The 21,160-nt window shown below is 47.3% G+C and overlaps 1 protein-coding gene and 1 long non-coding RNA gene across 4 annotated transcripts in view; one reads left to right on the forward strand and one right to left on the reverse strand.

The window, feature by feature from the left end:
* Positions 1-10,030: 10,030 nt before the first annotated feature.
* Positions 10,031-11,360, reverse strand: LOC123334381. The gene is made up of 2 exons (XR_006552121.2): positions 10,404-11,360; positions 10,031-10,270 (listed from the first exon to the last, which is right to left on the reverse strand). It is a non-coding gene; the product is annotated as an uncharacterized LOC123334381 (long non-coding RNA).
* A 568-nt stretch (positions 11,361-11,928) lies between these two features.
* Positions 11,929-21,160, forward strand: part of FAM193A (family with sequence similarity 193 member A) — a 154,804-nt gene continuing 145,572 nt past the window's right edge. Inside the window, exon 1 of one of the 3 annotated variants that reach the window (XM_025289574.3) lies at positions 11,929-11,992. The gene's annotated coding sequence lies outside the window, so the exon portion shown is untranslated. Of the gene's footprint in view, positions 11,993-12,314; positions 12,456-13,895; positions 13,948-21,160 lie in introns of those variants that run through there. The other 2 variants (XM_044945542.2, XM_006074638.4) reach the window with 2 other exon arrangements.

Genomic DNA, 21,160 nt, shown 5'->3' on the forward strand with positions numbered 1-21,160 from the left:
AGACTCACTTCCCAATTTGAAAACATTATAAAAGTACATGAATCAAAACCATGTGGTGCTGGCTTTGGGACAGACATGGAGACCAATGGAGTGAGACTGAGCCCAGAAATAAATCCTCATTTCAATGGCCAAGTGATTTTCATAAGGGTTTCAAGATCATGCAATGGAGGAGAAAGGTCTCTCTGATAAATGGTGCTTGGAAAGTTGTATATTCTCATGCATAAGAATTGGAGTAGGAAATGGCCACCCACTCCAGTGTTCTTGCCTGGAAAGTTCCATGAACAGAGGAGCCTGGTGGGCTACAGTCCATGGGATTGCAAAGAGTTGGACATGACTGAAGGACTGAACATGTGCAAACAATGAAATTGGGTCTTTAAATCATAAGTAAAAATTAATTTAAAAATGGATCAAATACCTAGATTGAAGAACTAAAACTATAAAAACATAAATGAAAACATAAATGCAAATATTCATGAGTTTGGATTTGGCAAAGCTTTCTCATATATAACATCAAAAAGAAGCAACTAAAGGAAAAATAAATTAGACTTCATTAAAATTTAAAACTTTTGTGCATCAAAGGATACTATATTAGGAGATTGAAAAGACAACCCACAGAATAAGAGGAAATATTGGGAATTCATCTATCTGATTGGGGTCAAGTAATCAGAATATATAAAGTGTTCCTACAACTCAATAAGAACAAAAAATCAGCCTAATTCAAAAATTGGTAAAGGACTAAAATAGATATTTCTCCAAAGAACACATACAAATAAGCCCATGAGCTCAACATCATTAGTCATGAGTAAAATGTTCATCAAAACTACAGATACCACTTCACACCCATTAGAGGGCTATTTTCAAAAAGACAGAAAACAAGTGTGGTGAGGATAAGCAGAATTGCAACCCTTGTGCATAGCTGCTAGAAATATAAAGTTATAAAGCTGATCAAGAAAACAGTTGGCTGGTTCCTGAAAAAGTTACATATAGAATTACTGTATGATACAAAATTTTCACTCCTAGATTAATACCCAAAAGAATTGAAAACAGACTAAGATATTTGTATATCAGTGTATATCAGTGTTCACAGCAACATTATTCACAGCCAAAAGGTAGAAAGAACCCAAATGTCCATCCACATATGAATGGATAAAGTGTGGTATATCCACGCAATGGAATAGTATTCAGCTTGAAGAAAGAATGAAATTCGGATGCATACTTTCAACATGGACTAATGATAACATCATGCTAAATGAAATAAGCTACATGTAAAACTACTACGATTCCACTTACATGATGTACTTAAAATAGACAAATCCATAGATACAGAAAGTAGAGTAGAGGTTAACATGGCCTTGGGATATTCACTAGGTACAGTTTATGTTTGAGACGGTGAAACATTCTGGAAAGGATAATGGTGATGGCTGTAGAGCATTGTTCATTCAGTTCAGCCGCTCAGTCGTCTCTGACTCTTTGCGACCCCATGAACCGCAGCACGCCAGGCCTCCCTGTCCATCACCAACTCCCGGAGTCCACCCAAATCCATGTCCATTGAGTCGGTGATGCCATCCAACCATCTCATCCTCTGTCGTCCCCTTCTCCTCCTGCCCTCAATCTTTCCCAGCATCAGGGTATTTTCCAATGAGTCAGCTCTTATTAGGTGGCCAAAGTATTGGAGTTTCAGCTTCAACATCAGTCCTACCCAGGACTAATCTCCTTTAGGATGGACTGGTTGGATCTCCTTGCAGTCCAAAGGACTCTCAAGAGTCTTCTCCAACACCACAGTTCAAAAGCATCAATTCTTCGGCGCTCAGAAGGCAATGGCACCCCACTCCAGTACTCTTGCCTGGAAAATGCTATGGACGGAGGAGCCTTGTAGGCTGCAGTCCATGGGGTCACTGAGGGTCGGACACGACTGAGCGACTTCACTTTCACTTTTCACTTTCATGCATTGGCGAAGGAAATGGCAACCCACTCCAGTGTTCTTGCCTGAGAATCCCAGGGATGGGGGAGCCTGGTGGGCTGCCGTCTATGGGGTCGCACAGAGTTGGACACGACTGAAGTGACTCAGCAGCAGCAGCAGCAGCAGCTTTCTTCACAGTCCAACTCTCACATCCATACATGACCACTGGAAAAACAATAGCCTTGGCTAGATGGACCTTTGTTGTCAAAGTAATGTCTCTGCTTTTCAATATGCTGTCTAGGTTGGTCATAACTTTCCTTCCAAGGAGTAAGCGTCTTTTAATTTCATGGCTGCAATCACCATCTGCAGTGATTTTGGAGCCCAGAAAAATAAAGTCTGACACTGTTTTCACTGTTTCCCCATCTATGTACCATGAAGTGATGGGACCAGATGCCATGATCTTAGTTTTCTGAATGTTGAGCTTTAAGCCAACTTTTTCACTCTCCACTTTCGCTTTCATCAAGAGGCTCTTTAGTTCTTCACTTTCTGCCATAACAGTGGTGTCGTCCACATATCTGAGGTGATTGATATTTCTCTCGGCAATCTTGATTCCAGCTTCTGCTTCCTCCAGCCCAGCGTTTCTCATGATGTACTCTGCATATAAGTTAAATAAGCCAGGTGACAATATACAGCCTTTACGTACTCCTTTTCCTACTTGGAACCAGTCTGTTGTTCCATGTCCAGTTCTAACTGTTGCTTCCTGACCTGCATACAGGTTTCTCAAGAGGCAGGTCAAGTGGTCTCGTATCCCCATCTCTTCCAGAATTTTCCATAGTTTGTTCTGATCCACACAGTCAAAGGCTTTGGCATAGTCAATAAAGTAGAAGTAGATGTTTTTCTGGAACTCTCTTGCTTTTTTGATGATCCAGCAGATGGCAATTTGATCTCCTGTTCTTCTGCCTTTTCTAAAACCAGCTTAAACATCTGGAGGTTCACGGTGCACATATTGCTGAAGCCTGACTTGGAGAATTTTAAGCATCACTTTACTAGCATGTGAGATGAGTGCAATTGTGCGGTAGTTTGAGCATTCTTTGGCATTGCCTTTCTTTGGGACTGGAATGAAAACTGACCTTTTCCAGTCCTGTGGCCACTGCTGAGTTTTCCAAATTTGCTGGCATATTGAGTGTAGCACTTTTACAGCATCATCTTTCAGGATTTGAAATAGCTCAACTGGAATTCCATCACCTCCACTAGCTTTGTTCGTAGTGATGCTTCCTAAGGCCCACTTGACTTCACATTCCAGGATGTCTGGCTCTAGGTGAGTGAGCACACCGTCATGTGTACAGCATTGTAAATGTAGGTAATGCCACAGAGTCACACACTTGAAAAGGGTTCAGTTCAATCGCTCAGTCATGTCCAACTCTTTGCGACCCATGGACTGCAGCACCCCAGGCTTCCCCGTCCATCACCAACTCCCAGAACTTGCTCAAAGTCATGTCCATCAAGTTGGTGATGCCAACCAACCATCTCATCTTCTGTTGTCCTCTTCTCATCCTGCCTTCAATCTTTCGAAGCATTGGGGTCTTTTGCAATGAGTCAGTTCTTTTCATCAAGTGGCCAAAGGATTGGAGTTTCAGCTTCAACATCAGTCCTTCCAGTGAATATTTAGAACTGATTTCCTTTATGATAGACTGGTTGGATCTCCTTGCAGTCCAAGGGACTCTCAAGAGTCTTCAACACCACAGTTCAAAAGCATCAATTCTTCAGCACTGAGCTTTCTTTATGGTCCAACTCTCACATCCATACACGACTATTGGAAAAACCATAGCTTTGACTGGACCGAACCTTTGTTGGCAAAGTAATGTCTCTGCTTTTTAATATGCTGTCCAGGTTGGTCATTGATTTTCTTCCAAGGAGCAAACGTCTTTTAATTTCATGGCTCCAGTCACCATCTGCAGTGATTTTGGAGCCCATAAAAATAAAGTCAGTCACTGTTTCCACTGTTTCCCCGTCTATTTGCCATGAAGTGATGAGACCAGATGCCGTGATCTTAGTTTTCTGAATGTTGAGTTTTAAGCCAACTTTTTCACTCTCCTCTTTCATCAAGAGGCTCTTTAGCTCTTCTTTGCTTTCTGCCGTAAATGTGATGTCATCTGTGTTTCTAAGGTTATTGATCTTTCTCCCAGCAATCCTGATTCCAGCTTTTGCTTCATCCAGCCCACATTTCACATGATGTGCTCTGCATGTAATTTAAATTAAGCAGGGTGACAGTATGCAGCCTTGACATACTCCTTTCCCCATTTGGAACAAATCTGTTGTTCCAAGTCCAGTTCTAACTGTTGCTTCTTGTCCTGCATACAGATTTCTCAGAAGGCAGGTAAGGTGGTCTGGTATTACCTTCTCTTTAAGAATTTTCCAGAGTTTGCTGTGATTCACACAGTCAAAGGCTTTGGCGTAGTCAATAAAGCAGATGGTTTTTTGAACTCTCTTGCTTTTTTGATGATCCAACGGATGATGGCAATTTGATCTCTGGTTCTTCTGCCTTTTTAAATCCAGCTTGAACATCTGGAAGTTCATGGTTCCTGATGGAGGAGAGATACTTCACAGCCTCAGGCCATAAATGAGAACTAGACCTACTGGTATTTTAGGATTTGTTACTATGTCTGCTTACCTGAAAAATATAGTTTGAATGTCCACAATTAAAAAAAAATTTTTTTATTGGGGGTATAGCTGACTGGGGGTGAAAGAGATGAGATGGTTGGATGGCATCACCAGTTCAAGGGACATGAGTTTGAGCAAACTCTGGGAGAGAGTAAAGGACAGGGAAGCCTGGCATGCTAGAGTCCATGGGATCTTAGAGTTGGACATGACAGCGACTGAACAACACAGCCAATTAATAAACAACGGTAGTTTCAGGTGAGCAGCAGAAGGGCCTCAGCCATCCATGCATCCATTTTCTCTCAAACTCCCCCTCATTCAGGCTGGCAGATAACATTGAGCAAAATGTCATGTGCTGTACAGTAGGTCCTTGTTGGCTGTCTTTTAATTAGAACAGTGTGTACATGTCCATCCCAAACTCCCTAAGTATTGCTCACCCCCATCCTTCCCCCACCCCTGTAACTATGGGCTTGTTCTCTTGAAGTCAGGTCTCTTTTGGTTTTGTGAGTAAGTTCATAGGGATATCACGATATTTCTCCTTCTCTGTCTGATTTACTTCACTCAGTATGACACTCTTGAGGTCCATCCATGTTGCTACAAATGGCATTATTTCATTCTTTTTGATGGCTGAGTAACATTCCATCATATATATGTAGCACATTCTTTCCTCTGTAGATGGACATTTAGGTTGCTTCCATGCCTTGGCTATTGTGCACAGTGCTGCAGTGAACATTGGGTTCCGGCGTCTATTCGGGCCATGTTTTTCTCTGGATATATGCCCAGTAGTGGGATTGCAGGGTCATATGGTAGCTCTGTTTTTAGTTTTTTAAGGAACGTCCACACTGTTCTCCATAGTGGCTGCACCGATGTACATTCCCACCAACTGTGTAGGAGGGTTCCCTTTTCGCCACACCCTCTCCAGCATTTATTGTTAGTGGATTTTTGATGACAGCCAGTCTGGCTGGTGTGAGGTGATATCACATTGTAGTTTTGACTTGTGTTTCCCTAATAATTAGCAATGTTGAACATCTTTCCATGTGCTTATTGTCCATCTGTAAGTCTGCTTTGGAGAAATGTCTATTTAGGTCTTCTCTTCATTTTTTGAGTGGGTTGTTTTGATGCTGTTAATCGTCATAAGCTGTTTGTAAATTTTGGAGACTATCCCTATTGGTCACATTGGTATATCGTCTCCCAGTATGTATGTCCACAATTGTTTTTTTTTTTTTTTTTTTTTTTTTTTTTTTTTTTAAAATGAAATTTTATTTTATTTTTTTTTTTTTTTTTTTTTTTTAATTTTATTTTTTTATTTATTTATTTTTTTTTTAATTTTATTTTTAAACTTTACATAACTGTATTAGATTTGCCAAATATCAAAATGAATCCGCCACAGGTATACATGTGTTCCCCATCCTGAACCCTCCTCCCTCCTCCCTCCCACAATTGTTTTTTGTCTCCATACGTGATTGACAGTTTGGCTGGCTATACAATTCTACTTAAATGTGATTTTTTTTCAGAATTTTGAAGGCCCTGCATCAGTTTAGCATTGAATGTTACTAATTAAGAGGTTTAGTGAGGTTCTTTTTTCCTATCTTTTTTTAGATGAAGTTGATTTTCCTTCTGAATGTTTTTAAGTTCTTTTTTTTTTAATCTCTGGTTTACTAGTTAACCATCTTCCTTGGTGGGCTCTTTCAATGTGAACCTTCACGTTGGTGGTACACTGAAGAGCATAGCTGCCTTCCAGTCTGTATGTTCAAGTCTTCATTTCTGGTAAATTACTATTATTTTTTAAAAAATACTTGTTTGGGTGCACCTGTCTGTTGCAGCAAGTGGGATCTTTAGTTGCGGCATGCAGGATCCAGTTCCCTGACCAGGGATCAAAACTGGGCCCCTACATTGGGAGTATAGAGTCTGAGTCACTGGACCACCAGAGAAGTCCCACACTCTTTCTTTTAAAAGATATTTCCCTCCATTGTTCCCCTCAAGTTGTTTTAATTTTGGCTGTTTTTATTTGGCTCTTCACTGCAGGTGTGAGGGCTTTCTCTATTTGCAGTGCAGACTCTACCGAGCAGGTGAGCTCAGTAACTGCAGCCGGGGGGTGGGGTGGGGCTCAGCTGTCCTGCAGCACGTAGGATCCAGTTCCCCAACCAAGAATTGAACCATGTTCCCTGAATTGGAAAGTGGGTCCTTAACCATTGGACCACAAGAGAAGTCCTCCCCCAGAATTCTTAGGAGAAAGTTGTTAAGACTCCTGAAGTGAGATTTTAAGTCATTTCTAATTTTCTGTGTCTTTTTGATCTACTTCCTGTATAATTTCCTTCTAATTTCCTTTTTGCTCTACTTCCTGAATAATTTCCTTACCTTTATCTTGTAGCCCTTCTATTGAATTTCTTTTACAATTTTGGCTATAATTTTAATTTTCAAGACTCTTTTCTTAAACATCTCTGAGGCTATTAGCAGTTTTTGAAAACATTTTTTGATTCCCTCCGTTAACAGTTTCTTTGCCTGCCCACCCTGCCCACACATTTTTTCATATTCACACTTGAGCCATTTCTTAAATAACTGGTGATCCTTCACTGTTCCTTCATGTTTACAAGCAATGTGATTAAAAGCTGATTAGAAGCTCCATGTGGGCAGAGGTTATGACTGGTGGCTTCAATTCTGGGTGATCCTCAAGAACTGCCTGATTCTTTGGGATCGCCAAACGTTAACACGCCCATGGCTGCTCTTACATTGTGTAGCTTCTGCAGAGCGTTTCCTGTGCTCTGCCTGGGGGTGGGAGCTCACTGCCACTAGTTCTACTTGGGGCAAGGAAATGGCTTGAGCAGGGGTGCTCAGCTTCTCTTTCTGCAGACTTAATAAAGCCACAAATTAGAAAAGGCTTTCGAGGTAATGATTCGTTATTGTGTAATGCTCCCTAATTATGAATTGTGAGAATGAACTCACCTAACTTTTCTTACAAAATCATCTTGTGCTATTAGTACATACTCATATCTTCATTAATAGTACACATGAAAATAATAAAACTTGACTTTTACAAAAATATCCAACATATGCCATCTTTTCCTGCAAGTGGTTCTAAGAGATTTCCAAATCAGGAGGGTGCTTTGAGTGGCCATCTCCATGCCTGAAGCCTCTCCATGGTCACTGTCCATGTCTCCCTGTGACCACTTGTGCTCCTGCCAGACCAAGCTGCTTCTACTTTTAAGAGTATACAAAGACCCTCCTGACCCTACATCCTGCATTCTCCCTTGTGACGGTTATTTCAGGTCAGCATGAGTGGGTCCTAGGATGCCCAGATATTTGGTTAAACATAATTCTGGAGGTGTCTGTTGAGAGTGTTTGGGGATGAGATTAACATCTGCATTGGTTGACTGAGTAAAGCAGATTGTCCTCCTCAGTGTGGGTGGGCCTCATCCATTCTGAAGGAGATCAGCCCTGGGATTTCTTTGGAAGGAATGATGCTAAAGCTGAAACTCCAGTACTTTGGCCACCTCATGCGAAGAGTTGACTCATGGGAAAAGACTCTGATGCTGGGAGGGATTTGGGGGCAGGAGGAAAAGGGGACGACAGAGGATGAGATGGCTGGATGGCATCACTGACTCGATGGACGTGAGTCTCAGTGAACTGCGGGAGTTGGTGATGGACAGGGAGGCCTGGCGTGCTGCGATTCATGGGGTCGCAAAGAGTCAGACACGACTGAGCGACTGAGCTGATCTGATAGAAGAAAAAGACAGCCCCTGTTGCCTGAGTGCCTCTGAGCTGGATCATTTGTGTGTTTTTTTTCCTACCTTTTGGATCACACTGAAACATCAGCTCTTCCTGGGTCTCACAGCTGGTTGGCTTTCAGACTAGAATACCTCCACTGGCCCTCCTGGTCCTCAGGCTTTTGGACTTGGACTGCACCATTGGCTCTCCAGGTTGCTGACTGAAGGTCTCAGGACTTGTCAGCCTCCATCATTTTTATGAGCCAATTCCTTACAATAATTGGTTCTGTTTCTCTGGAGAATACTCACTAACACATCTCTCAAGGGGTGAAAACTGATTCTTAAGGGAAGAAAGTAATCTTAGATATTACAATGGGTTGTGGCCCTCCCCAAGTTCAATTCTACCATACGAAATTTTGTTCCTTAGTATTATCTCCTTAATATCTTAATTTTTCCTTAAGGGTAGATAATGGAAAATGAAAGCTGAGAACCACTTCTTTATGCCTTTTGTTTGTAAATTCTATTTGCCAGGAGCACCCTCTCCATCTGCTGGGTGCCCTTCAGGGGTGTCCCAGCCTCTAATCTTGCTCCCCTGACATCCATTCTCAATACAATAGCCAGAGTTTTCTCAAAAACATGCATCCAACATGACAGTCCTTGCTCAGAACCCTCCATGACTCTCAGTTCCGTTTAGAATAAAACCTGACCTTGATTCTGTTAGGTCCCAGGGAATGCTGGGCTTTCCCCTGCTTGAGTCTTGACGGCTGAAAGCCCTTTGCTCTGACAGTTACCAGCTCTGGTCCAGCTCTCCTCCTCAGAGAGGCTTCTGTCCCCAGGCACCAGAGAACTCTTGATTGTATCACCCTGTGCTCTGCTGAAACCTAGTTGTACCTGAGCCACATCTGAGCTGGAACCTGGGCCTTGCCTCTGACTATCTGGGTGACTTTGGGCAAACCCCGCACCATCTGTGAACTTTTGTTTCTCATCCACAGTAGCGGGCTAGTGGTGCCTATCCGGAGAATGGTTGTACTGATTGCATGAGAGCATGCAGCAGCAGAGTGGCTGGTGTGAAACTGCTTGACAAATGGCCATTATTACATCACTCATTCATCCAACAAATACTAGATTGATGTGTGTCCAGTCCTTGTCTGGCAGGAGCTAAGGTTCAGAGGTGCAGGAGGCAGACATTCCTATGCCCGTCCTAGACTTCTCTGGGGATACTGGTGAACACCAAGAATCCCAGTCCAGTGCAACGTGCTCTGTCGAGCAAAAGCACAGGGTCTGTGGGAGTGAGGAGCCTGACCCAGGCTTGTGGGGAGAGTGAGTGGGGAGCCTGACCCAGGCTTGTGGGGAGAGTGAGTGGGGAGCCTGACCCAGACTTGTGGAGAGAGTCAAAGTCGCTGGATCGTGTCCAACTCTTTGTGACCCCATATACAGTCCATGGGAATTCTCCAGGCCAGAGTACTGGAGTGGGTAGCCTTTCCCTTCTCCAGGGGATCTTCCCAACCCAGGGATGGAACCCAGGTCTCCTGCATTGCAGGCAGATTCTGAATACTGGAGTGGGTAGCCTATCCCTACTCCAGCGGATCTTCCGATGACCCAGGAATCGAGCCGGGGTCTCCTGCACTGCAGGCGGATTCTTTACCAACTGAGCTATCAGGGAAGCTGTGGGGAGGGGGGCAGCCCAAAACATTGCCCATCCAGTGGAGTGCTAAGACAAACACCCCCACCCTGTCAAACTCTACCTTCAGCAGCAAGGTCATTCAAGACCCACCAGGAGAAGTGAGGGGTCTTATTCTGCCTACATAATTGATCATATTAGCTCATTCTGGTTGTGGCACTAACCGGTCAGAGGATTAAAAGGCCGCGGCTGCAGCTGGGGCAAGAGTGAAGGTGAGGCGGTGGGTCCTGGCAGGCCCAGAGATGAAGGTTGTGGGGCCCAGGAAGAAATGCAAATGAAGGCCCTCGTACCATACACTCTAGCGCCAAGGTCCTCTGCATCTCGGCCCTGTAACCAACCATGGAGCCAAGTAAGGTAAAACCCGTCTCTTGTGTCTCGGTGTTTGTGAAGGGTGGAGCCCTCCTGAACACGAGGCCCGACGAGGGATCCCTGTGGTACGGGGCTGAGGGCAGACTTGTACCTGGGGCTTCCCGATGACGGGCAAGCGGCCCAGGCAGGAGGGTCCCGGCGGAGTGGCCCCACTGCAGGGCCGGGGAGGGCCTGACGGGGTTCGTGGCTTGTGCGGCGGGTGCATGCGAGGTCGTGAGGAGCGGCTGGACCGCCCTGAGACAGCGCAGGGTCGCAAGGTACCGGGAGCCCGGGCGGTGGCTGCAAAGGGGCAGCAGGAAGAAGACGAGGTGGGAAGGGCGCCTCCAGCCCAGCGATTCTAAGCGAGCGGCCAGGTCTGAAGGCTCGCGGCGGCCCCATCGCCCGGGGCGGGAGGCCCCTGACCAGCCCGGCAGCCAGACCCAGCGCTCTCCGTCCAGAAACGCGGCCCAGCACCCGAGACGGGTCCTTCGAGTCCCACTGAGTCACCTGGACTCAGGCGAGGGCCCCGGCCCAAGGTCACAGGGCCAACCAGTGGAGGAGGCGGATTCGAACCGGGCCAAGGTCACAGAGCCGTTCCCGGCGGGTCAGAACGGGGGCTCGCCTGCCCGACGCCATCCCGGGGGCCGAACCCGGCTACGGACCCGCGGCGGGGGCGTGGGGCGCGGGGGCGTCTGGGAGCCTGTCAAAGAGGCGGAACTCTGTTCACCGCTGGCTCGTAGTTCGCTCACTCGGCCCCGCGCTGGGCCGGGCCCCTCCGCTCGACTACAAGTCCCAGAAGGCCGCGCGGCGCGGGCGGGGAGGGGGCCGCGCGGCTCGGGCCCGGGGTGACGTCACCTCCGCATTTCGCTCCCCTTGCCGCAGCCCCTCGCGGCGTCCGGGCGCTTGAGCGCACGCGGCCTGACGGGAATCGTAGTCCCCACACAGGGCGGCCTGAGCGGCGAGTGCGAGAGCGCGGACTCCAGCTCCCGGCGTGCCCCACGTGCCGGAGGCGTGTTAACGGCGGGCAGGGAGGGCGCGGCCGGAGGGGGAGCGGAGCTGGAGAGGGCGGAGTGAGGCGGGGAGGGGGGGGGCGGGGAGGGGGGGAGGAGGGCGCCCACACCCCTCCCCCTCCCCGCCGCTCCTTCCCCCTCCCCCGACGTAAACTGGGATCCCTTTCCCCTTGTGTCCGCCATATTGGACTCTAACTCTGGTCAGCGGCGGCGCCGGGCCCGGTGGACTCGCCGTCGCTCCCGCCCAGCCGCCGCCCCACAGCTGCCGCCCGCCCGCCCGCCCGGAGGCGACCCCGCGCAGCGCCCTGCCCCCCCGCCCCCCGCCCGCGGCCGGCCAGAGCGTGTCCCGCCGCCGCCTCAGCCTCCCCGCCTTCCCCGCCCTCCGCCGCCGCCCGCGGCCCCGCGCCCACTCTGCGCCCTCCCCGCCCGCCCGCCCGCCATGAGCCCGGCCGACGCCAAGCGCGGGGCCAAGCGCCGGAAGAACAAGCGGGGCGGCGGCGGCGGCGGCTCGGGCGGGGGCAACGGCGGCGCGGGCGGCGGCAAGGCCGGCCCGGCGGCGGCGCTGCGCGGCTCCCAGGCCGCGGGCCTGGCGGCCCCGGGCGGCGCGGCGGCGGCGGCGGCGGCGGCGGCCAACGGGCCCCTCGGCGCGGGCGCGGGCGCGGGCGGCGCCGCCCCCGGAGGCTACTTTGAGGTAAGCGGCGGGGGGGCGAGGGCGGTAACGGTGCGGGGCCGGGGCCGGGCGGCTCGCGCGCTGACAGCCTCCCGCGGGGCCGGCGCGGGGGACCGCGGCCCCGGGCTGTGGGAGGCGCCCGGGGCCCGGCCGCCGCCAGGTGCCGCATCTCCCGGGAGCGCGCGGCGCCCACCTGCGCGGCGCTGTCACGGCCCGGGCCGGGGCCGCCTCGGCCCGCGGCGGGCCCGTCCTTGAGGTTTACTCGGGTGCGATTCCGGAGCCGCTGGGCGTCAGGTGGACGCGAGCGAGGCTCGCCGCGCGTGCCCACCTCCTTCCTCCGCGCCCGGCGCACGGTCATCGCCGAGCGCCGCCTCCAAGTTTTCTTGTGCTCCTCCGAAACGGTCATTTGAAAAAAGAGACTGGCAGCCCTCGCAAGTGGCGGCCCTGGCGCTTCACCCCCTGCTCTTTGAAAGTGTTTATAGAGGTAATGAGTGGTCTGGTTACTCAGGTATATATTTGAATCGTCATTTTTTTTGTTTCTTTCTTTCTTCTGTCTTTGAATACAGCAGCACACACTGCCGCTGCTAGCTGTGGATGGCTGCCACTTTTATTTCGCTCTTGGTCACAACACTTTGCAAGACCCAGGACTGGTACGCGGGTGTGCAGTTGGCAGTCATTTCCACTCGTTCAGTCGGCTGCTGAAATGGATTTTTTTTTTTTTTTTCAGGAGTTTGTGTTGTTAGGACTGTTTTAAGTTGCTTTGAAGACATTTGCAGCAGTGAAAACAACCGAAAGCCTCGTAAGAAGTATTTATTTGTGTGCCCGTTTCTGAGACAGAAATTGTGTTATGCGGGATTGTAAATGTTATGTTGGAACGATAGGTAGTGAGAACAGATAAGAAATCATTGCACGTGGCATGGCTCTCTGGTCCTGATATTATTATCTGAATACATAGTAATGTGTGTGGGCTTTAGTTGTAGCTTATAGGGTTTGGGTGTTCTCTGCAGTTGTTGGAACTTTCTTTATATTGTCAGCTTTGTTTTGGGTCACAGCCCTGCATTTCACAGTCTTCAGAGCTTGCCATTTTCCAGTACACTGGAGAGCAAAACTGGTGTCGTTCTTAGGATACAGGATGAGGCTTACGCATTTGCTTGATTAGAGTGCAAATTAAGGGCCGTGTTTGCTGCTTCTGGGGAGGGGAGGCAGGGAGGTCTGTTTTAGCAAATTCTTTACAAAAATGTTGATAATATTGGCTGCAGCTGGATGTAAAATACACCCATTTTTATTGATTTAATAAAAAGAAATTGGTGGCACAATAAAAATTCTTACAGTAGTCTTTCACACCATTCTAGGTTTTAATAATTCTCACTTATTTTGCATTATTTAGCTAAAATAACCTTTTAGTTATATTCGAATGACACTTTTCAAACTTGGATAACTGTCTGCCTAGTATTAATTATCTTGACAGGACTTTTTTTTTTTTTTTTCTGTTAAATTTATGAGTTCAGAGTTTGGACCGTGTCCCACTATAAGAACTAAATACCTTGAGACTTATACTGCTCTGCACACACCCTGCACTCACACATGTACACACACTCTCACACTGCAGGGTTTACAAAACGATACTCTGATACTTTCTGGTATCTTCTGTTTCGCTCAGTTTCATTAACAATAATGGTGGTTGTAATACACGGATTATTATGTACTGTTGAGTTGTGACCTGCACCTTGGAAAACATTCTCTTCTACTGTACTTTGAAGTTTTCAAGCTGTGTCTTTACTTTTAAAAGTACTTCACAAGTGTTTTATTAATAACATATCAAAGATACTGTTTATGGTAACAGGTGACACCAATCACAAAAATTCTTTGTGTAATTCTGGAACCTCTGAATTGTTTCCCCTCAGATGGTGAGCTTTTTGGGACACCTCATCTGGGGCAGAAGAGCCACCCCAAACAGTGTTGGTCAACGAGTAACGGTAAATGGGTGCTGGCCCTGTGTTTCCCAGGCAGGCTTACGGTTCTCGGGGCGCCTCGTTTCCATCTCTGGGTTCACCTGGGCAGAAGGTGCCTGAGAGGAGTGAGAGTAGGCGGGCTGTCTGGATTCTCAGGAGGGGTCTTCACTCCCCTGTCAGCATGCTGCGCAGGCCCCGCGCATGGACCCAGGACTGCCACCGTTGGAGGTGGCCTTGAGGCAAAGAGGGCGCTTCCACGTGCAGTTGGGGGGAAATGAGGACTGTGGGATGAGTAGGAAACAGCTTAGCTCCTAGAGTCTTCGGCCCATAGCACAGCTCTGTACACAAAATATGCAAAGCCAGGGGACACAGACTTGCTAGGCTCTGTGCCCTGAGGCACAGCCTCACACTGCCCGGCTTTGTAGGCTCCCAGCTTCTCGTGTTGTTGGGAGAATTAAACGGTTGAAGGCTGGCAAGTGGGCACACGGGGTTGTGTGTGAATCGGACCCTTACTGTCAGGAAGCCAGCCTGGCTGGCTCTGCAGGCGCCCTGCTGCAAGACGCCATCGATGAAGCTTTCTCACTCGTGACATGAGGATGTAAAGATGATGACACGTGTCTTGGCCAGTCCTGTTCTAACAGCCACGTGTGCTGGTCTGTGTGAAAAGTTGGTAGGTGAAGGATATTATGAAAATATCTTGCTTTTTTGCATCCCTATTTTAAAATATAATTTTCATAACATTCATGATGCATTAAGTGAAGAGAGAAGCTTACAAAATAAAAAAGTGAGTGTGGGAATGTCCTGGTGGTCCAGTGGTGAGGACTCCACACCGCTGAGGACATGGTCTCAACCCCTGGTCAGGGAGCTGAATCCAAGCCGCACAGCGTGGCTGAAAAAGCAAAACGTTGAAGAGAACAGTGTTTGTAGTAAGGATCCAGTTTTGTAAAGTATCTGTGTGTATATATATATCTGCATAGGAGAGTATGCAGATTTTTGTATTGTGGAAATTGAGCCATGAAATTAGCTGTTGGGGTATCAGTTTACATAAAATGTACACGTATGGAGGGCTCAGATGGGCATTTAGGACTCTTTTGTAATGCTGTTAGAGGTTTATGTGGAGAAGGAAATGGCAACCCACTCCAGTGTTCTTGCCTGGAGAATCCCAGGGACGGGGGAGCCTGGTGGGCTGCTGTCGGTGGGGTCGCAAAGAGTCAGACATGACTGAAGTGACTTAGTAAGTAGTAGTAGAGGTTTATGACAGGAAGCTGTTTGGGGTACAAATCAAGGTATACAGTGATACTACAGTTTGAAAATCATAGAACATGCTGCATAGGGAGCATTTTTGTTGATAATAACGTAAATCCTTTTTTGTTGCTAAAAAACTGGCAAGAAGAATTTATTAATGTTTCAGTTTTGTTCAGTCGCTCAGTCATGTCTGACTCTTTGTGACTCCATGGACTGCAGCACGCCAGGCTTCTTCACCAACTCCCGGGGTTTACTCAAACTCACGTCCATTGAGTTGGTGATGCCATCTAGCCATCTCATCCTCTGTCCTCCTCCTGCCTTCGATCTTTCCCAGAATCAGGGTCTTTTCCAATGAGTTAGTTCTTCGCATTAGGTGGCCAAAGGATTGGAGGTTCAGCTTCAGCATCAGTCCTTCCAGTGAAGATTCAGGACTGATCTCCTTCAGAATGGACTGGTTGGATCTCCTTGCAGTCCAAGGGACTCTCAAGAGTCTTCTCCAACACCACAGTTCAAAAGCATCAATCCTTCGGCTCTCAGCTTTCTTCAGAGTCCAACTCTCACATCCATACATGACCACTGGAAAAACCGTAGCCTTGACTAGACGGACCTCTGTCGGTGAGGTTAACATCTGTGCTTTTCAATATGCTATCTAAGTTGGTCATAACTTTCCTTTCAAGGAGAAGGTGTCTTAATTTCATGGCTGTAGTCGCCATCTGCAGTGATTTGGAAACCCAAGAAATTAATAATTAAAATGTTAATGTTTAAGGGCCATCATACAGTGTATCCTCCTAGAGAAGGACATGGCAACCCACTCCAGTATTCTTGCCTGGAGAATCCTATGGACAGAAGAGCCTGGCGAGCCCCAGTCCGTGGCATCGCAGAGGGTTGGACATGACTGCAACTAAGACACAGCACGTGCAGTGTGTCCTCCGGTGAGACGGTGTGATTGTGGATCTTGGAGCACGCTGCGGTCTGTAGCGGCCTTCCCCGTGCCGCACGCAGAGCTGCCACGATGAGATGATGCTCACTCATCACTCTCGGGGGCTGGTCTTCATTGCTTTCTGTAATTGCAGTGAACAGGGTGCTTTCTGGTTGGCGGCCGTGGGCTTCTCACTGCGGAGGCCTCGTTGTTGAGCACTGGCTCTGGGGCACGGGGGCGCCAGTAGCTGCGGCTCCCAGGCGCTAGGCACAGGCTCGGTCGTGGTGGCACTATGGATTCGTTACTCCGAGGCGCGTGGGGTCTTCTTGGATCAGGGATCAAACCTGTACCACCTGCATTGGCAGCCGGATTCTTTACCAGTGAGTCACCAGGGAAGGTCCTGGTTTGCATTTGCTTCAGTGACCTGAGGAAGTAGGTCCGGTAAAGATCTAGAACCTTGTGTGATTCAGAAAGGTTTGCAGTGGGTAAAGCCACAGGGAGTGTCTCTGTGTGCAGTATTCTTTGTGTGTGTGCACACCCATGGGACCAGTATTTGGACATAGGCAATATGGATAAAAAAGTATTCCCAGTACCCTAGAATGTGCCCATGTTCCCCTCCTCGTCATCCTCACTGTTCTTGGTGTGTTGCCTGTGTCTGATTTTCACATAAAAGTGCTCTGCGGTAGGCAGGGCTCTCCGGCTCAACAGTGTATTTGAGTCCATTCCTGTTGTTGATGCAGCAGTTCGCCATTCCTTTTCACGGCATGCAGTTTCCATTGTGCGACTATCCCGCAACTTAACCATTCTAATATTGACGGACATTGGGCTCATTTTATTTCATGACTGATACAAATCCGGCTGGTATGCACATTCCTGTACATGTCTTTTGGTGGATAGGGGGCTCCTTTTGGTCGAGTGTAAACCCGAAGTGGAATTGCTCAGTATATATGTGGCTTGACTTTAAAGATACCGTTAGAATTTTTCCAAGTGGTTTTATTATATGCTAATTAAAAAATTAACATGTAGTTACATCTATCTATTTATCTATCTGTATATTGTCAGTACAGCTCAGGCGCTCAGTCGTGTCTGACTCTTTGTGACCCGATGGACTGCAGCACTCCAGGCCTCCCTGTCCATCACCAAACTCCCAGAGCTTGCTCAGACTCATGTCCATCAAATCGGTGATGCCATCCAACCATCTCATCCTCTGTCGTCCCCTTCTCCAGCCTTCAATCTTTCCCAGCATCAGGTCTTTTCTAGTGAGTCAGTTCTTTGCATCAGGTGGACAAAGTATTGGGGTTTCAGCTTCAGCATCAGTCCTTCCAGTGAATATTCAGGACTGATTTCCTTTAGGATGGACTGATTGGATCTCCTTGCAGTCCAAGGGACTCTCAAGAGTCTTCTCCAGCACCACAGTTCAACAGCATTAACTCTTCGGTGCTCAGCTTTGTTTATGGTGACTATTGGAAAAACCATAGCTTTGACTAGACGAACCTTTGTCAGCAAAGTAATGTCTCTGCTTTTTAACAGACTGTCTAGCTTGGTCATAGCTTTTTTCCAAGGAGCAAACGTCTTTTAATTTCATGGCTGTAGTCACCATCTGCAGTGATTTTGGAGTCCAAGAAAATAAAGTCTGTCACTGTTTCCATTGTTTGCCCAGCTATTTGCCATGAAATGATGGGACCAGATGCCAATATCTTAGTTTTCCGAATGTTGAGTTTTAAGCCAACTTTTTCACTCTCTTCCAGTTGCATCAAGAGGCTCTTGAGTTCTTCTTCACCTTCTGCCATAAGGGTGGTGTCATCTGTGTATCTGAGGTTACTGGTATTTCTCCCAGCAGTCTTGATTCCAGCTTGTGCTTCATCCAGCCCGGCATTTCTCAAGATGTACTCTGCATAGGATGACAATATGCAGTCTCGATATACTTTCCCGATTTGGAACCAGTCTGTTGTTCCACGTCCAGTTGTAACTGATGCTTTTTTGACCTGTATACAGATTTCTCAAGAGGCAGGTAAGGTGGTCTGGTATTCCCATCTCTTGAAGAATTTTCCACAGTTTGTTGTGATCCACAGAGTCAAAGACTTTGTCATAATCAATAGAGCAGAAGTAGATGTTTTTCTGGAATTCTCTTGCTTTTTTCTATGATTCAATAGATGTTGGCAGTTTGGTTCCTCTGCCTTTTCTAAATCCAACTTTAACATCTGGAAGTTCTCGGTTCATGTACTGTTGAAGCCTGGCTTGGAGAATTTTGAGCATTACTTTGCTAGCGTGTGAAATGAGTGCAGTTGTGCGGTAGTTTGAACATTCTTTGGCGTTGCACTTTGTCGGGATTGGAACGAAAACTGACCTTTTCCAGGCCACTGCTGAGTTTTCCAAATTTGCTGACACATTGATTGCAGCACTTTCACAAGCCTCATCTTTTGGGATTTGAAATAACTCAACTGGAATTCCATCACCTCCACTAGTTTGTTCGTAGTGATGCTTCCGAAGGCCCACTTGACGTCACATTCCAGGATGTGTGGCTCTAGGTGAGTGATCTTTTTTTTTATAGTTATGCTGTGTATTGTTGTCATCTCTTAATATCTTCTGCTTCTGTTAGGTCTATACCATTTCTGTCCTTTATTGTGCCCTTCTTTGCATGAAATGTTCCCTTGGTATCTCTAATTTTCTTGAAGAGATCTCTAGTCTTTCCCATTCTATTGTTTTCCTCTATTTCTTTGCATTGATCACTGAGGAAGGCTTTCTTATCTCTTTTCTATTCTTTGGAACTTTGCATTCAAATGGGGATATCTTTCCTTTTCTCCCTTGCCTTTTGCTTCTCTTCTTTTCTCAGCTATTTGTAAGGCCTCCTCAAGCAACCATTTTGCCTTTTTGCCTTTGTTTTTCTTGGGGATGGTCTTGATCACTGCCTCCTGTACAATGTCACGAACCTCTGTCCATAGTTATTCAGGCACTCTCTATTATCTAATCCCTTGAATCTATTTCTCACTTCCACTGTATAATCCTAAGGGATTTGTTTTAGGTCGTACCTGAATGGTCTGGTGATTTTCCCTACTTTCTTCAATTTAAGTCTGAATTAGGCAATAAGGAGTTCATGATCTGAGCCACAGTCAGCTTCCAGTCTTGTTTTTGCTGACTGTATAGAGCTTCTCCTTCTTCAGCTGCAAAGAATATAATCAGTCTGATTTCGGTATTGACCGTCTGGTGACGTCCATGTGTAGAGTCTTCTCTTGTGTTGTTGGAAGAGGGTGTTGCCATGACCAGTGTGTTCTCTTGGCAGAACTCTGTTAGCCTTTGCCCTGCTTCGTTTTGTACTCCAAGGCCAAACTTGCCTGTTACTCTAGGTATCTCTTGACTTCTACTTTTGCATTCCAGTCCCTTATAATGAAAAGGACATGTTTTTTGGGTGTTAATTCTAGAAGATCTTGTAGGTCTTCATAGAACCATTCAACTTCAGCTTCTTCGGTATTAATAGTTGGGGCATAGATGTGGATTACTGTGATATTGAATGGTTTGCCTTGGAAACGAACAGAGATCATTCTGTCGTTTTTGAGATTGCACCCAAGTACTGCACTTTGGACCCTTTTGTTGGCTATGAGGGCTACTCCATTTCTTCTAAGGGATTCTTGCCTGCAGTAAGTAGTAGATATAGTGGTCATCTGAGTTAAATTCGCCCATTCAAGTTGATTTTAGTTCACTGATTCCTAAAATGACGTTCACTCTTGCCATTTTCTGTTTGACTCTTTCCAATTTGCCTTGATTCATGGACGTAACATTCCAGGTTACTATGCGTTATTGCTGTATCTGTCTATATAGGTAGATAGATGTGTGTGTGCGTGTGTGATGGTTAGTCACTAAGTCGTGTCCGACTCTTGAGATCCCGTGGACTTTAGGCCACCAGGCTCCTCTGTCCATGGAATTTTCCAGGCAAGAATTCTGGTGTGGGTTGACATTTCCTTCTCCAGGGGATCTTCCCCACCCAAGGATCAAACCAGGGTCTCCTGCATTGCAACTGGTCTCTTGGATTGTAGGCAGATTCTTTTTACCGACTGAGCCGCCAGGGAAGCCTTCTGTATGTGTGTGTGTGTGTGTGTTCATGTATATATATGTACACACACACACACACACACACACACACGCGTTCATATGTATACACATGCAGTGTGGCTTGCGGGATCTCAGTTCCCCGAACAGAGACTGGACCTGGGCTGTGGCAGTGAAAGCTTGGCATCCTGACTGCTGAGCCACCAGGGAGCCCTGCCCGCTGCATGTGCAGCTTCGTGTGTCTCCGTCAGTGCGCGGAGCAGCGCCGTTGCCCAGACAGGCTCCCTGCAGCTGCTCCTGTGCGGTCGCTCTCCTCCCTGCCCCACTGTGGACAGTCATGACTTTGTTACTATGGCTTTGTCTTCTTGGGAAGTCATATAGATGGGATCATACGGTCTGTAACGTTGTGAGGCTGGTTCCTTTCACTCGGCATAGTCACTTTGAGTTTCATCCCGATTTTTGCAGGTTTCAGCAGCTTGTTCCTGTCCACTGCCAGGTGGTATTCTGTTGTATGGGTGGATTGCCGTTACCATCTTCTGTTGGTGGACACTGGGGTTCTTTCAGTTTTTGTTGGTAATGAATAGAGCTCCTGTAAAACATGTGTGTACAAGTTTTCATATGAAAGTAAATTTTCATTTCTCTAGGGTGAATACCAAGGAATGGGAGCAGGGTCAGTGGTAACGTTGTAAGAAACTGCCAAACTATTTTCTGAGCAGCTGTACTGTTTTAACTTCCTGTGAGCAGAGGTGAGAATTCAGGTGCTCTGCATCCATGCCAGTTCTCGATACTGTTAGATGTTATTTTGTGCTGAGTTGCTTCAGTTGTGTCCAACTGTGGGACCCTGTGGACTGTAGCCCACCAGGCTCCTCTGTCCTAGGGATTCTCCAGGCAAGAACACTGGAGTGGGTTGCCATGCCCTCCTCAGATGTTACTTTAATCATTAATAATAGGTATGTAGTGGTGGTGTGATTTAGTTTACATTTCCCTAGTGACTACTGTTACTGAACACTTCATTTATTTGCCATTCTT

This window comes from Bubalus bubalis, chromosome 7 (genome assembly GCF_019923935.1).
Source record: "Bubalus bubalis isolate 160015118507 breed Murrah chromosome 7, NDDB_SH_1, whole genome shotgun sequence".
In the NCBI taxonomy this organism is placed as follows: domain Eukaryota; kingdom Metazoa; phylum Chordata; class Mammalia; order Artiodactyla; family Bovidae; genus Bubalus; species Bubalus bubalis.